General features: G+C 41.4%; 1 protein-coding gene across 5 annotated transcripts in view; it reads right to left on the bottom strand.

Annotated features, from left to right (window-relative positions):
- LOC128697010 (uncharacterized) overlaps positions 1 to 15,093 on the bottom strand; it is a 1,143,041-nt gene that overhangs the window by 1,044,362 nt on the left and 83,586 nt on the right. For 2 of the 5 annotated variants that reach the window (XM_070090365.1, XM_070090371.1), the window contains exon 1: positions 5,975 to 6,083. The exons of 2 other annotated variants lie outside the window; for them this stretch is intronic. The gene's annotated coding sequence lies outside the window, so the exon portion shown is untranslated. Of the gene's footprint in view, positions 1 to 5,974; positions 6,084 to 15,093 lie in introns of those variants that run through there. One more of the 5 variants, XM_070090368.1, reaches the window with a different exon arrangement.

Below are 15,093 nucleotides of genomic sequence, written 5' to 3'. Positions count from 1 at the left end.
CCGGGCTGTGGCTCGTACGTTGGACTGCGTGCGGGCAGCAGCAACAGCCTGGTTGATCAGGCCCTGGTCCACCGGGAGGCCTGGTTGTGGACTGGGCCGCAGGGGCGTTGATCCCCGGAATAACCTCCAGGTAGACGTCAATCCATAAAAACCACTTAACCGCAACTCACTCCTACATAACACGCTCGCACACGGCTGTTGGATGTTCGAGCCCCTCCCACACAAAACCACCTTTACCCACACATACATATGCCCGAAGAACACTTTCGGAGGTCACTGCCCCCGCTGCCTGGTCCCAGACCAGGTCTCCTGGTGGATCAAGGCCTGATGAACCAGCCTCTTACTGTTGGTTGCAGCCAGTCCAATGTATGAACCCCAACTTGGCTGATCAAGAACTGACTCAAGGAACTTATCAAATTCTTATGTATAATGGGAGGCTGTTCAAATGTCTTGAGCCTTTTACACTTACTGTGTAATCTTTTAGTGTACTCATGGCACTCCGTCTGTCAAGTTTCTTGTTTGGCAGACGGAGGCCTGGCCCCAAACCAGGCCTCCAGACTGATGGTCTGAACCATCAAGCTATTAATGCATAAAGGCAATAAGGACTATTGTAGCATAAACAAGAAATGGGAACCCACCAAGTAGATGCTACAATACACGGTCAAATAACTTTCATACCGCTGTCTTTCGCACACCCAATTAAGCCACCGTAAAATACTGACTTATATTAGGAAGAATGGTTGCATCTTAAGGTGTAGTCTAATTTACATATACAATAGCGTAGTGTCTGACTCAAGGAAAGGAGATCGCGTACATGTAAGGTCATATTCAGAGGACGAGCTGCATGCATCCACTTAATGCTCTCAAAACAACGAGTCTCTGGCTTTTCAACACCTCCCCTTCATATATAACGGAAATTATCAATTGACCACTATCTATCTTCAAGAGGAACTTAAGGAGCTCCTCCGCAAAACTTCTAATCAGCCGGGCTGCAATGCCTGTTAGAATGCGAGCACCTAGCACTAACACTAACTAACTAGGCTATTCTTCCAGAAAGCTTAGTACGACAAGGCCAGGAGCGCCACGATTCTGGAAATTTCTGAAGGTAACCTACAAGTGTTAATTTAGACTTACGAAGCCAGAAAATCGAAAGTATTTACTATTAACGTTTTTTCAACAAATCGTTTACGTTATTCCGAAATTTTTTATATATATTTTATTATCTATTAGCGCGTTTTAATGGTTCCAGGGGATCGTTACCCCAGCCGCCAGCGGCTGGGCTTCCTACACTAGAGATGAAACACTACAGAATATGAACTATTAAGAAATATACATGAAAATAAAGATAGTGTATGCTGAATACAATCTGATTTTTTTTTAAGATTTAGCCTAACCCTTATCTTCAAAGTTCACGAAACAAACACTAACAATCCTGTCAGGTACAAAACATTCAAGAGGCTTCCGTGTTATACTCGTATGACACGATCTTAGTATTTAGCCGGATAGTAGTTGGCTAAAAGCAAACTACTGTACTAGTGCTTCACACTCGATGACAGGCTTCACGAATTCCGGTATTTCTGTTGCAGGCTTGATTAGGTAGTGCTATAAGCAATGTCAAGTAAGTGTCAAAAAGTTGAGTTACAAGTAAGATATTTATTTTTTCACCAATTCATTGTGTACAATATTTACAAATGTAAAAGGATTTCAACACAGGCAAGATTAATGAAAAACAGTGAACACAAATATCACAGAGAACCCGAGATCACAATGGGATATATGGCAGCTGACCGCCTGACAACGTCCAGTTGGATGGAACGATTACTACAGACGAGATCATTGTGCCAACCCCGACAAGTAAGAATGCCACACCACACCTCCCAGAGATCACAATGGGATATAGGGCAGCTGACCGCCTGACAACGTCCAGTTGGATGGAACGATTACTACAGACGAGATCATTGTGCCAACCCCGACAAGCAAGAATGCCACAGCACACCTCCCAGCCACAGACGATCTAGAGCTGCATGCTACCACTATATGGCTCTGGTTAACTATACTTACAGCTTAAAACAATTACTATAGGACTTGTGGTTGGTCTTGTGTGCATCAAATATTTAATATACTCGGTGCACACACCGACAGGATGGTACTACCTTACTGGGTCTATCTGGAGTGTGGTTTGAGTCAGCGTCCCTACGACCCGGTCCCCGACCAGGTGAATGTGTCAGTAGGGTTACTGAATTCCTAATGTATTATACTTGTGCAGTATATCGTAACTAGTATCTCCCATATATATATATATATATATATATATATATATATATATATATATATATATATATATATATATATATATATATATATATATATATATATATATATATATATGTATGTATGTCGTGCCGAATATGTAAAACTGGTCAATTAGCAAGAACTCATTTAAAATTAAGTCCTTTCTGAAATTTTCATTATACGTTTAAAAGATTTATTTTTATATAATTTTATATAATTATAAAAATTTATAATTTTGCGCCAAAAGAATCTTAGAAAACTTACCTAACCTTATTATAACAAGAACAATTTATTTTAGCCTAACCCAACTAAATATATTTTAAATTTCTTTACAACAATTTAATACTAAACAAACACAGTGAAATACATTTTTTTCGTTAGGTTCAGAATGATTTTGGCGAAATTATTGCATACACAAATTTTCGCTTGTCCTATATGGCAAGATGAGCGTTGCTATCTAAGCCAAGATCGCAAGTTCTGCCTATTCGGCACGACATTATATTATATATATATATATATATATATATATATATATATATATATATATATATATATATATATATATATATATATATATATATATATATATATATATATAATCCTTTCAGCTAGGCTCAGTGGCTAGTTTGTGACGTCACCAAGCTATGCCCATACGAGCAGTGTATGAGACACCCGCTATCACTCCGTCCTCAGGCATACAACCAAATAAGTAGGCTGGGCTACACTCCCCTCAAGACTCTGCCAATATACATGTACCAACCGTCCAACGAGTGTATTCCTTACTCCTACATCTCCATTAAGTACCCACGCGACAAATGGCCTGATCAACCAGGCTGTTGGTGCTAGCTGTATTAAGTCTAGCGTAAGCACCACAGCCTGACCGATCACACAGTGTCTTGAGAAACTTATCCAGTTCCTTCTTGAACACAGCCAGGAGTCCGCTGGTAATCTTCCTTATGTATGAAGGGAGGACGTTAAAGTTTCACTTAATGAATTTTCCCTTAAGGTACTTGTTGCATCCCTGCTTTTCATTGGGGCTATTTGCCTAGAATTTTCCAAGTGTAAATTATAATGTATCTTTCTTGCCTACATTCCAAGGAATACAGATCGAGGGACTTCAAACATTCCAAGTAATTCAGGTACTTAACTGAGTCTATGACAGCATTGAAGGTTTTCTGCACATTCTTCAGGCCTGCAAATTCGCCTGCCTTGAAAGGGACTGTTAGAGTGCAGCAGTATTCCAGCCTAGAGAGACAAAGTGACTTGAAGAGTATCATCACTGGCTTGGCATCCCATGTTTGAAGATTCTAGTTATCCAGCCTACTATTTTACTTGCGGTTACCTGGAGTTTACCTGGAGAGAGTTCCGGGGGTCAACGCCCCCGCGGCCCGGTCTGTGACCAGGCCTCCTGGTGGATCAGAGCCTGATCAACCAGGCTGTTGCTGCTGGCTGCACGCAAACCAACGTACGAGCCACAGCCCGGCTGATCAGGAACTGACTTTAGGTGCTTGTCCAGTGCCAGCTTGAAGACTGCCAGGGGTCTGTTGGTAATCCCCCTTATGTATGCTGGGAGGCAGTTGAACAACCTCCCAGGTCTCTAACATTCACATTAATCTACACTTTACTGAGTGATTGAGGTTTGTTTTAAGCTCTGGTCCACTCTACTGGAAGACTTTGTTAATGTAGACTTGAAGGTTTGGCGTGTCGTCAATGGATGGCTCTCTCCTATAGATTCTAGTATCGTCTGAAAACTCTACGTCAGATATCAGAATAAGAAAGATAACAGGGCAAGTAATATGCCTTGGGAAACAGGAAACACAGTTTCTCACTATGGCAGCCTCTGATTTCACCCTGTTAGCTACTGTTACACTCTGGGTTCTATTCCTTAGAAAATTGAATATATCTCTGCCCATCTTTCCAGATATTCCTTTTGGACGCATTTTGAATGTTATATTATTACACCATTACTGCACATATCAAAAGCTACCACAAAGTCTGTGTATGCTACATCTGTATTGTGTTTGTCTTCCAGTGTATACAACATCATGTCATAATATCCAGTAGTTGTGAGAGGCAGAAGCGACCTTGTTGAAGCCCATGTTGCCTCCAGTTGCGCAAATTTTGCGAATCCATGTAGTTTGTGATTTTGCATCTTCAAACGCTTCAAAGATTTTTATTATGACATCTGTGCTATTGGTCTATAGCTCTTTGCTACTGCTTTGCTTCCACCTTTGAGGAGCGGGGCTATATTCGTTATTGTCAGATACGGTTTTCAATAACTGGTCTTTAAATTGCTAGGAAGTTGCATCTGGTGGTTTATATATAAGTATAATAATTAGATTGTGGTTTTCAATCTTTACTGCCGACTGCTACTACATCATTGTGCTGCTAAATAATTCAGTCCAAATGAACGATTCTTTATCATACAGGCAAACTCTCCTCATCCCCCTGTTGCCTGTTTTTCCAGTCACATCCAAGTAGATTACACCCTGGTACCCTTTTTTTTGCTAAGGTAGACTTTAAAATGTCACTGTAAATGCCACAAACATTTCGCTGGACTTTGTGAAGAGCCCACTAATAAAGGAAACTTTTCTTTTGATTCTTGGTTTTAGACCTTTATGTTAACATATATGACGTTATATTATTTGTTATTATGCTGGGGTGTTTTTGTTGGGTTTGGTGTTTGCCAACATATCATGTGTGCTTCACACACCCATGACAGGATAGTAGTACCTCCCTGGATGGTTTCTGTCCACCAATGTGCATCATGCTGAGTTTTCTTGAAGGCATTATACACTGAAGGGAAGCAACGTTACAGGGTAAAGAAAGTCTGAAAGGGTCTACATGAGCAGAAGAACGTGAGTAGAACGCCAAGATGTCATCAATATACATTACGTTTGTTCATGAATGTATGGCGCATGAATATTGTAGGTGGCTGTCTGGAGCCTGGGCACGGGGCAGCAGCGTGCCTACCCCACACTACCATCACTGAAGTTATTTCTAGCAAATTTTATAAATATTACAAGAACAAGTGTTGAAGTCTTCAAGAGGAAGCTGAATCAATAATTCCGCCAAGTGCCAGATCAACCAGGATATGATGAATAGATGGGCCAGTGAGCCGCCAACAGCAACAGCCTGATTCATCAGGCAACCACCAAAGAAGCATGACCCCAGGCTGGGCTGCAGGAGTTGAAGAAAGTCGAAAATGGGTCACAGGTATATCAAAGATACACACCACATCACAACCATTACCGTCGATCAAGGATATGAATTCCATCTTTAGGAAAAAATACACAATTTCAAAAAGATAAATAATGTTATTTTTAACTCAAAGAACAGATGGGATTCGAACCCACAGCAAGCAGGTTCTAAAACTGGCAGATCAATAAGCGAACCACTGTACCAATGTCAGTTCTGTTACGTAATCTATTCAGGTTCATCATTCGTTTACACATAGTAATCAAATTCTTGTATAGTACAACGTTGTGTTCCTTGTTATACACGCTATATACATGCAGGTTCCTTCACTATATATTACGAGAGGGGAATCTCCTTCACAACACGTAACAAGTATTACAATCACTGGTAGCTTTAACATTACGATGAACTAAATACTGAAGACGTGAAACTACCAGCTTAGCTCTGTCAACAAAGAAGTTATAATACCATCACTGCTACACACCATAACTCAGTCACCAGCACACACCATCACCCGCGACATAGTTACCACGAGAGCACACTTGTCACTGCGGTGCGAGTGAGTGCACACCCCTCACCGTGGCCCCAGGCAGGCCACCACGCTCACCTCGCGGAGATGGAGCGCCAGACAACCCCCAGGGCAGGGGATGTGCACCGGACGCCCCCACCCCCCTAACAGGGGGGCAGTGGAGGGGCACCGGACTCCCGCCCCACCTGGAGGCTGGGGAGGTGCGCCAGACACCGCAAAACTCAACTAGACAACAGTGTAACTGGTCCTCACAACACTCAACCAGACAATGTGACTGGTCCTCACAACACTTAACCAGACAATGTAACTGGTCCTCACAACACTCAACCAGACAATGTAACTGGTCCTCACAACACTCAACCAGACAATAATGTAACTGATCCTCACAACACTCAACCAGACAATAATGTAACTGATCCTCACAACACTCAACCAAACAAGAATGTAACTGGTCCTCACAACACTCAACCAAACAAGAATGTAACTGGTCCTCACAACACTCAACCAAACAAGAATGTAACCGGTCCTCACAACACTCAACCAAACAAGAATGTAACTGGTCCTCACAACACTCAACCAAACAAGAATGTAACTGGTCCTCACAACACTCAACCAAACAAGAATGTAACTGGTCCTCACAACACTCAACCAGACAACAATGTAACTGGTCCTCACAACACGTAACCAGACAACAACAGTGCAACTGATTCTCACATCACTCAACCAAACAACAATGTAATTAGTCCTCACAACACAACCAAAAAGGGGCATTACGGGAAGACCCCTGGTTGTCTTCAAGAGGGAGCTGGACAGATACCTAAAGACAGTGCCGGATCAGCCGGGCTGTGGTTCGTACATTGGATTACGTGCGGCCAGCAGTAACAGCCTCGTTGATCAGGCCCTGATCCACCGGGAGGCCTGGTCGTGGACCGGGCCGCGGGGACGTTGATCCCCGGAATGCCCTCCAGGTAGACTCCAGGTAAACACTGCAGCTCCCACAACGCGTGAAAAAACGACGATTTTACCGAATATGGCGATACCCTTTTTGCCAGACGTTGATTCCATTTTTATATATTGTGATGAAATATACATATTTAAAAGTCTTGTAACATACGCTAACTTTAACCATTTTTTTAATTTCTGAAAATACAGACGGTTCAGACTTTGATATAAGCTAGGTGGTGCGTACGACAATGATGGGCGTGAAGGACCCCAATGGAAATAAGTCACTTTGACTGTTTTTGGTTATCCTAGGTAATTTACACTATGCATGATAACTGTACGTCTGTGCATCTGTGTCTAAATAAACTTACTATGGTGAGTTGTACACTGTGTGGACACACCACACAGGGAGTGTAATTTTGCCACAGGAAGAGCAGAATATTGTGGTCTAGGCTGGTCACCACGGCATGCTGGCTATCACTCACAGCTGCCAGGGAAGGCAAGAATACACAGGAAGATGACTAAGTACCAGGTAGGTAGACTCCAGGTAGGTAGCCCACATGATAAGACTGAAGAATGAAGGGAGAACACACGAGATGGAAGATGACTGTAAGTACCACATGATAAGACTTAAGAATGAAGGGGAACTCACAATTGCTGACACAAGTATGGGAGGAACTTCCCATTAGATTACCCGACGATCACCTGCAGACAATTCCGGTCACCGCCCCAGCGGGTCAGCCCCAGACTAGGCTTCCTAATTGATAGCTTGACCAACCAGGCTGTTGCTGCAACCCGCACGCAGTCTAACGTAGGCACCACAGCCCCAATGATCAGGAACTATTTGAGGAACTTATCAGTTCCTTCCTGAAGTCAGCTAGTGGTCTGTTCATAATTCCCCTACTGTATCAAAGAAGGGTGTTGAAAAGTTCTAGTACTTTTACATTTAATTATCTCTTCATGTACTCACTGCAACTCTGTTTTACATTGGAGGTATTTTGCACCATCCGCCAAGCCTCTTGCTCTCATAGGCAGTAATATCAGTGTGTAAATTCGAGACCAATCCTCCACAATTTTTCAGGTGTAAATTATGATGCGCATTTCTTGTCTATGTTCCAGGCAGCACAATTCGAGGGACTTCAGGCATTGCTAATAATTTAAGTGCCTGACCGTGTTTATAAGGGCAGTGAAGGTTCTGTACATTCTTCAGTTCTGCAGCTTCGCCTGCCTTAAAATTAAAATGGATTGTCATTGTGCAGTAATATTCAAGTGCGAAGATCACAACTGACTTAAAAGCGTATCATCACTGACGGCATCTCTTGTTTTGAAGGTTCTAAATATCTAGATTATCAATTTAATTGTGGTTGTGATAGCAACAATGTTGTAATCGTTAAATATAATATCTGCTGACATTATGACTCCCGAGTCTCTCACATTCCACCTCGGGTCTATTAAGTGGATCGAGTATATTTTATATTTGGCTCCAGTTTTTAACTCTTCAAGTTTTCCACAGCAGAGTAACTGAAATTTGTCCTCAGTGAACCACTGAACATCATATTGTTTTCTGTGGCTAGCTGGAAGCCCTGGTTAATGTCAGCTTGAAGGTATACTGTATTCTTAGTGGATGCTACCCTCCTACTCCTTTCCCAGGAAGCTAGAAGTCACTGTGTAGACAGCGTCTCCAGGAAGCTAGAAGTCACAGTGAGAAAACCTCCAGGAAGCTAGAAGTCACTGTGTAGACACCTTCTCCAGGAAGCCACTCTCATGCTCCATTCGTTCTTCAAATTACTTTGGTTCCTTCGTACCTTCTTCGGGTCTTCCGAGGAAAAATCGTTGAGGCAATATTACATTATTTGAGCCGAGTCAAGGTGGTGTGAGGTGGTCACAGGCTGTGGCGATTGTGATTGTCTTCGTGGTTGGTGGTAGTGGAGGTAACCGGTATGGAAACAGGTGTGTGTCATTGTGGTGTGTGGTGGTGGTGGAGATCGTAATGATTGGTGGCAGTGGTGGTTATTAGTTTTTTTATGGAAGCGGTGATTGGCTGTTTTGCTTTAAACAGCTGCAAGCAACGCTGAAAGATAAACCAGAAGTATCAAGTGAGTCAACAGTTTCTCAGTCACACAGAATACAAGGACAAGGAATTAGTGACACAAATATAAAGGCGAAAAGTATCTGCTACCCACTCAGAGTAGGGTAGAAAACACCTCACACACTAAACTAGTGATGTGCTAAGAGAAGTACACACAAACTGCACATACTCAGACGTATTCAGTGAAGATACAACAGGTGCAAAACAGAAAAAAAAATAGAAGAAAACTTGAAAAATATAGAACTGTCACAACACAATGACGTCCCACATTTCTAAAATCTTCGAAAGTGTTTTCAAAAGCAAGTTGCTAAAGACATGGATTCGCAGCCATTGCAGAACTCAGAGCAACTTGGGCTAGCAGGTCGCCTTCTGCCTCTCGCGACTGCGGGAACATTACGACATAATCCTGGAGGCAGATGTAGCATATACAGGCTTTGCAAAAGACTTCGACAAGTGCGACCATGGTGAGATAGCACACAAAATGCATACAAAACGAATATTGGAAAAATGGGCAAAATAAATATTTAACTTCCTACCAAACAGAACCCAAACGTAAATACAGTGAAAAAAAAAAACGAAAAAAATCAGAGGTGGCCCAATTCTTTTTCTCATTATCTTATTTAACAGAGACATAAATCAAAGCTCTATGGATGTCATCCTTTCAGCAGATATTAGAATTTGTAAGAGAGGCATCCACTGAGGACACAACAAATCTCCAAGTTGATATGAACGAGGTCTTCCACTGTGGCACAATAATCAACAATGTATCAGATGCTCAATGAAGAAAAATTTCAGTTACTCCTCTTTGGAAAAACCGATGAAATAAAATCGGGAACGGAGTATAAAACAAACTCATACCACTCAATAAAGCATAAGCCTAATGTTTTACTCACATCTAAAGATCACAACAGTGTCATTATCACAACTGCAAGGAAAATGACGGATACCTAAATATGAAAATATGCTAGAGTTAATCTTCACAAACAATAAGAGTTTATGTATTATAGGAGGGTGATGAAAAGTCGGGTTCTCACATTGAGTTGTCTCTTAGAGTACTCACTGCATCCTTGCTTTTCACTGGGAATATTCTGCACTGACTTCCAGCCTCTTGCTTTCATAGGGAGAACAAGTGACTTACAGAGTATCATTATTGGCTTGGTATGTCTTGTTATGAAGTAACTAGTTATCTATCTTACCGACTTTATGGCAAAGCAAGACATAACCCAAATCAGCGGGGAATTAGAGCTGAAAGATCATCCCTGGAATTTAGAAGGAAATAGAAATGTAGATGTGATTTACATGAATTTTGATAAGGCATTTGACAAAAGTGACCGTGGAGTGATAGCCCATAAAATGAGATCACTTTGTATAACAGAAAATGAAAGGAAGTGGATAACAAAATTTCTAACAGAACACAATGAGTGGCAGTAAACAAAACTCAAGTCTAGTCTCAGTAAATAGTTAAGTATCCCAAGGCACGGTCCTAGCACCTTTACTGTTTCTCATCCTCATAGCAGATATAGACAAGAACACGAACTACAGCTTATCATCCATTGCACACGATATTAAAGTAAGTTTTTGCGAAGGGAAAATGAAATATGCTATTCAGTGGTGACAAATTTCAGCTGCCTAGATATGGGAAGACTGAAGAACTCATATTGAACAGCATATAGAACGCAGACAGACCAACTCATAGAATGTAAGGAGCAGATAAACGACTTAGGAATAATTATGACGGATGACTTGTTTAGACGCAAAATGACACACGCAGCAAAGGCAAAGAAATACATACAACAAATACATGGAAAGAACCCCAAAAATAGCCAGGAGAGAGGAGGCGGGACCAAGGAGGCCCTTAACAAAACTCTCACGCCCTAATCACACTCGGATATCAAGACACGCTCATAAATATAACGTCAAGGTCGCTAATTGATCCCGTATTCCCATGGTTCTTCTATACACGAGTACACCATTGCAGTCCTTCTATACATGTGTACACCATCATGACACTGGTGGTATACAACCGGTGATACAGACCGTAGTGTGACACTTAGGTAGTTGATATGGCCTGGTTGTAGTGTACACTGAATAGTATCGTGTGACTGGCCTCGTGTCGTGAGAAGCAGTTGATTGTAATTTATTATTATACAAATGTTATTTATAATTTATTATTTTAGCATAGATATATATATATATATATATAGTGACACAATAGTGTCAAGAGTTGTACCCTGTGTAGGGTTATTAATTATTTATTATTTTAGTAAAATGCTGATTATAATTTATTATAGTAACATGTACATATTATTATTATATCATAGTTCAAATACCTCTAGACCAAAGATAGTTGATTTTTATATATTAAAGATTAATTTATTAATGTGTGTATTTATGTATCTTATGACGGTTCGGGATACATATACGCACCTAAGCAGTAGGTACCTGCACACCTAAGGGTACACGTCTACTGGCGCCAACGTTTCGATGCTGTTTGGTGGGACATTACATGCAATGCACATGTGTCTTATTCTAGAGATATATATATATATAGTGACACAATAGTGTCAAGAGTTGTACCCTGTGTAGGGTTAAAAATGCTGATTATAATTTATTATAGTAACATGTACATATTATTATTATATCTTACCTCTAGACCAAAGATAGTTGATTTTTATATATTAAAGATTAATTTATTAATGTGTGTATTTATGTATCCCGAACTCTTTATTACAAAAGGAGTAAATCTTGCCGTCTTTATATTTAAAATTACTTTTTTTGTAATAACAATACAGACAGGTATTATATCTTAATCGCCAACGTTTCGGCAATGCACATGTGTCTTATTCTACAATCTTTCCAGAGAAGAGGACACCAATATAGCCATTATATCAATAAGCGACACACCAACCCTCCATAGAAGAGCACACCACCAAATAAAATATATAAACCCTCCACAGGGGAGAGCACTACTAAATAAAACAGATATATCAACCTTGTGTAGAGGAGTGCACCAATATATGAGAGACATACCAACCTACATCCAATATTTACCTGCCAGAAAGAAAATGTGTGTTAATTTAAAAGAATAAGTCGCAATAATAATAATAATAAATATTAATAAATACCCATCATCATTCGCCACTCCCACCACATCCACAACAATCTCTTGCATTCACCACCCCACATCCATCGCCCACGCCCACCATCGCCCACACCCACCATCGCCCACGCCCATAGATACAAGAGACAGGAAATGCATCCCTGGTAGGAGAGAGGTTGGAGGGTGACCTTAACGCTCAGTGATCTCTATCAATTTTAAATTCAGAAGAATGATAACAAAGAACGTGTTTGTGTGCGTGTGTGTGTGTGTGTGTGTGTGTGTGTGTGTGTGTGTGTGTGTGTTTGTGTTTGCGCGCGCGCACGCTCATTTGTTTTTACAGGGGTCGAATCTCGGCCCCTGACCCCGTCTCTAAGTTAATTTGCCCGGCGTTACTGGTTCCTGGCCTCCAAACTTCATCTAACTTGTTCCACTATTCTGCCATCCTCAAGCTAAATAAATACTTCCCAACCTCCTTATGGCTTATCTATGTCTTTAGTTTCAATGTGTCTCTTAGATCCTGGTTTTCTTAATTCAAATAGTCTACCCCTATCAGCCCTAACAATGCCTATTAATATTTTCTATGTCGCAATCCTCTCTGTAAACGTCGCCAGGTTCAATGTCTTCGATCTTTTTTTCACAGTTACTGGACTAGTCCATGTTAACCTTTGAATATTTTCGAGTTTCTGCATGTACTTCTTTAAGTGGACATTCAACGCTGGGGCAGATTCATAATGGGTGTACTCTGTTAAAGTTCCTGAATGCTATTCTTAGGTTTGCTTGTTTAGCATATGTTACTACAGTTATTGGGTTGATTTGTACCTCCGGTGATTGTATGTTGTGATATTAACCACCAGATCCCATACTTTTATTCATACTAACAGATTCTCACCTCCCAGGTTGTACTCTCATTCTTCAATTTGCGTGACGCTCTATGGTATTCTATCTTATCCCTCTTATCCTTTAAGAGGGAGGGTGCCTTGATGCTGCTGAAGCTTGTTTGATCCGAGGAATTGAAGCAGCCTTCCCTTTCCTCAGATCTGTGCGACTCCCATGGATTTAGCATCTTATGAATATATATAATAATATATATAATAATTATCCACTTCATTAAGTTTTCATAACTGACAATAACACAAGACACGAGCCCTTCCTGAAGGACCTTCATACTCGTATATACTAGAAACAGTAGTGATCATTGTTTACCTCACTCATCACACATCTTCATGTGTCATCCCTTACTGTCTCCTGTCTTCTGTGTACTCCCAGCGCAACACCTTGCTTTTAGTCCTGCCTTTACAAGACTTCGCCTTTTATCCCTGCCTTTTCCAGTATAGTTTCTGGATTAGTCTCCGATGGCGTAAGTTATTAAATTATGCTTTCTTACCATCCATGAAGTTATAATCCAGCTATCAGTATCTTCGCTGTGACTCTATAATCAGAGAATTAAACTTTAGCAAGTTCGTAAGACAGGATTTTCCATCCCTAAATCGTACTGGTTTTCTCCGACAAGTCCTCTTCTATAGGTGTTTAAATACCTTCTTACTTACTCTAAAATGCTTTTGATAGTCTGCCTGTCCCTGATTTTTTCTATTCAGGCTATGACAACTGGTTCAAAATCTTCGCTACAGGGTCACGCCTTTCGAGGATTCGGGTGCACTGTTGCCGGTGAAGGGCTCCTATACTGACCCTGATTACCTCCCATTCACCAGGCACTTTATAACTCCTCCCCTTTTCTCACGCCACCTTCTCCCTTCCCTTCCATATTTCCGAACCAACTTTCGTCCCTTCCCTCTTTCCACCTCATCCTTTCCTATTCCCTCCCCTCTCTTCATCCCATTTCCCTCTGCCCTCGCTCTCTACCTGCCACCAGGAGTATTTCGTGGCTGGTCACTTGTTGCCTCGCCTCTCCCAACTCACCCACACACAACCAATCCCAGCGGAATGTGGCGTCGATGCACACATTCTGTTGACTCCTCCCCTCCCACTCTCCCTCAATCCAATCACTAGCTCTGAGAATCTTGCACACTGGTATCTTCCTGCTGGTGTGGTATATGTAAGGTATGTTGATGAATAACTACTGCAGTCATCATACTGAATACCTGGAGGGCGTTTCGGGGGGTCAACGCCCCCGCAACCCGGTACATGACCAGGTCTCGCGGTGGATCAATGCCAGACCAGCTAGACTGTTACTGCTGGACGCACGCCCAGCTGGTCAGGAACTGACTTTAGGTACCTGTCTAGATCCCTCTTGAAGACGGCCAGGGGTCCACTGGTAATCTCCTTATGTATGATGGGAGGCAGTTGAACAGTCTTGGCCCCCTGACACTTATTGTGTTGTCTCTTAGCGTACTTGACGGAAAAGTTCAAGAAGTTGGATTATTAATATCAGTAGATACAACTAAAACAATTCTAGCACGTTAAGCAGAGTTAAAGGAAATTAGACGCATGTGCAACACTTGGGTATCTTTATTCAGGGAACGTTTCGCAACACAGTGGCTTTATTAGGCCTAAACAAAGACTGGTGAAGATCAGAAGAAGTTTGAGGTAATTAGTCCCTCAGCCTGGAGTCGATGTAATCAGTCCATCAATCTTGAAAAGACTGACAGACTAATTACCTCAAACTCTTCTGATCTTCACTGGCCTTCTTCGTATAGGACTGATGAAGCCAGTATGGCGAAACGTTTTCTCAATAAAGATACCCAAGTGTTGCACAATGTCTGATTTATCAACTTGTCGGTTCTCTGAACCAATTATCTACAGCAGGGCAAGTCAGTCACTGCGTATATACATTATCAAGTACTGAGGTATGGGTAATTTAATTGTTTTGAAAAAGAAAGAATGAAGTTCCAAACACTTTCGTCATCTCTCAAGCATAGTCCTGAAAAATGTAACTAAGAGATCACGAAAGTGCTTGATTCTTGTGATCTTGTTGCATCAAGGCGA

The sequence above is a fragment of the Cherax quadricarinatus genome, chromosome 31, assembly GCF_038502225.1.
Source record: "Cherax quadricarinatus isolate ZL_2023a chromosome 31, ASM3850222v1, whole genome shotgun sequence".
In the NCBI taxonomy this organism is placed as follows: domain Eukaryota; kingdom Metazoa; phylum Arthropoda; class Malacostraca; order Decapoda; family Parastacidae; genus Cherax; species Cherax quadricarinatus.
This window is presented reverse-complemented; position numbering and strand designations above follow the sequence as displayed.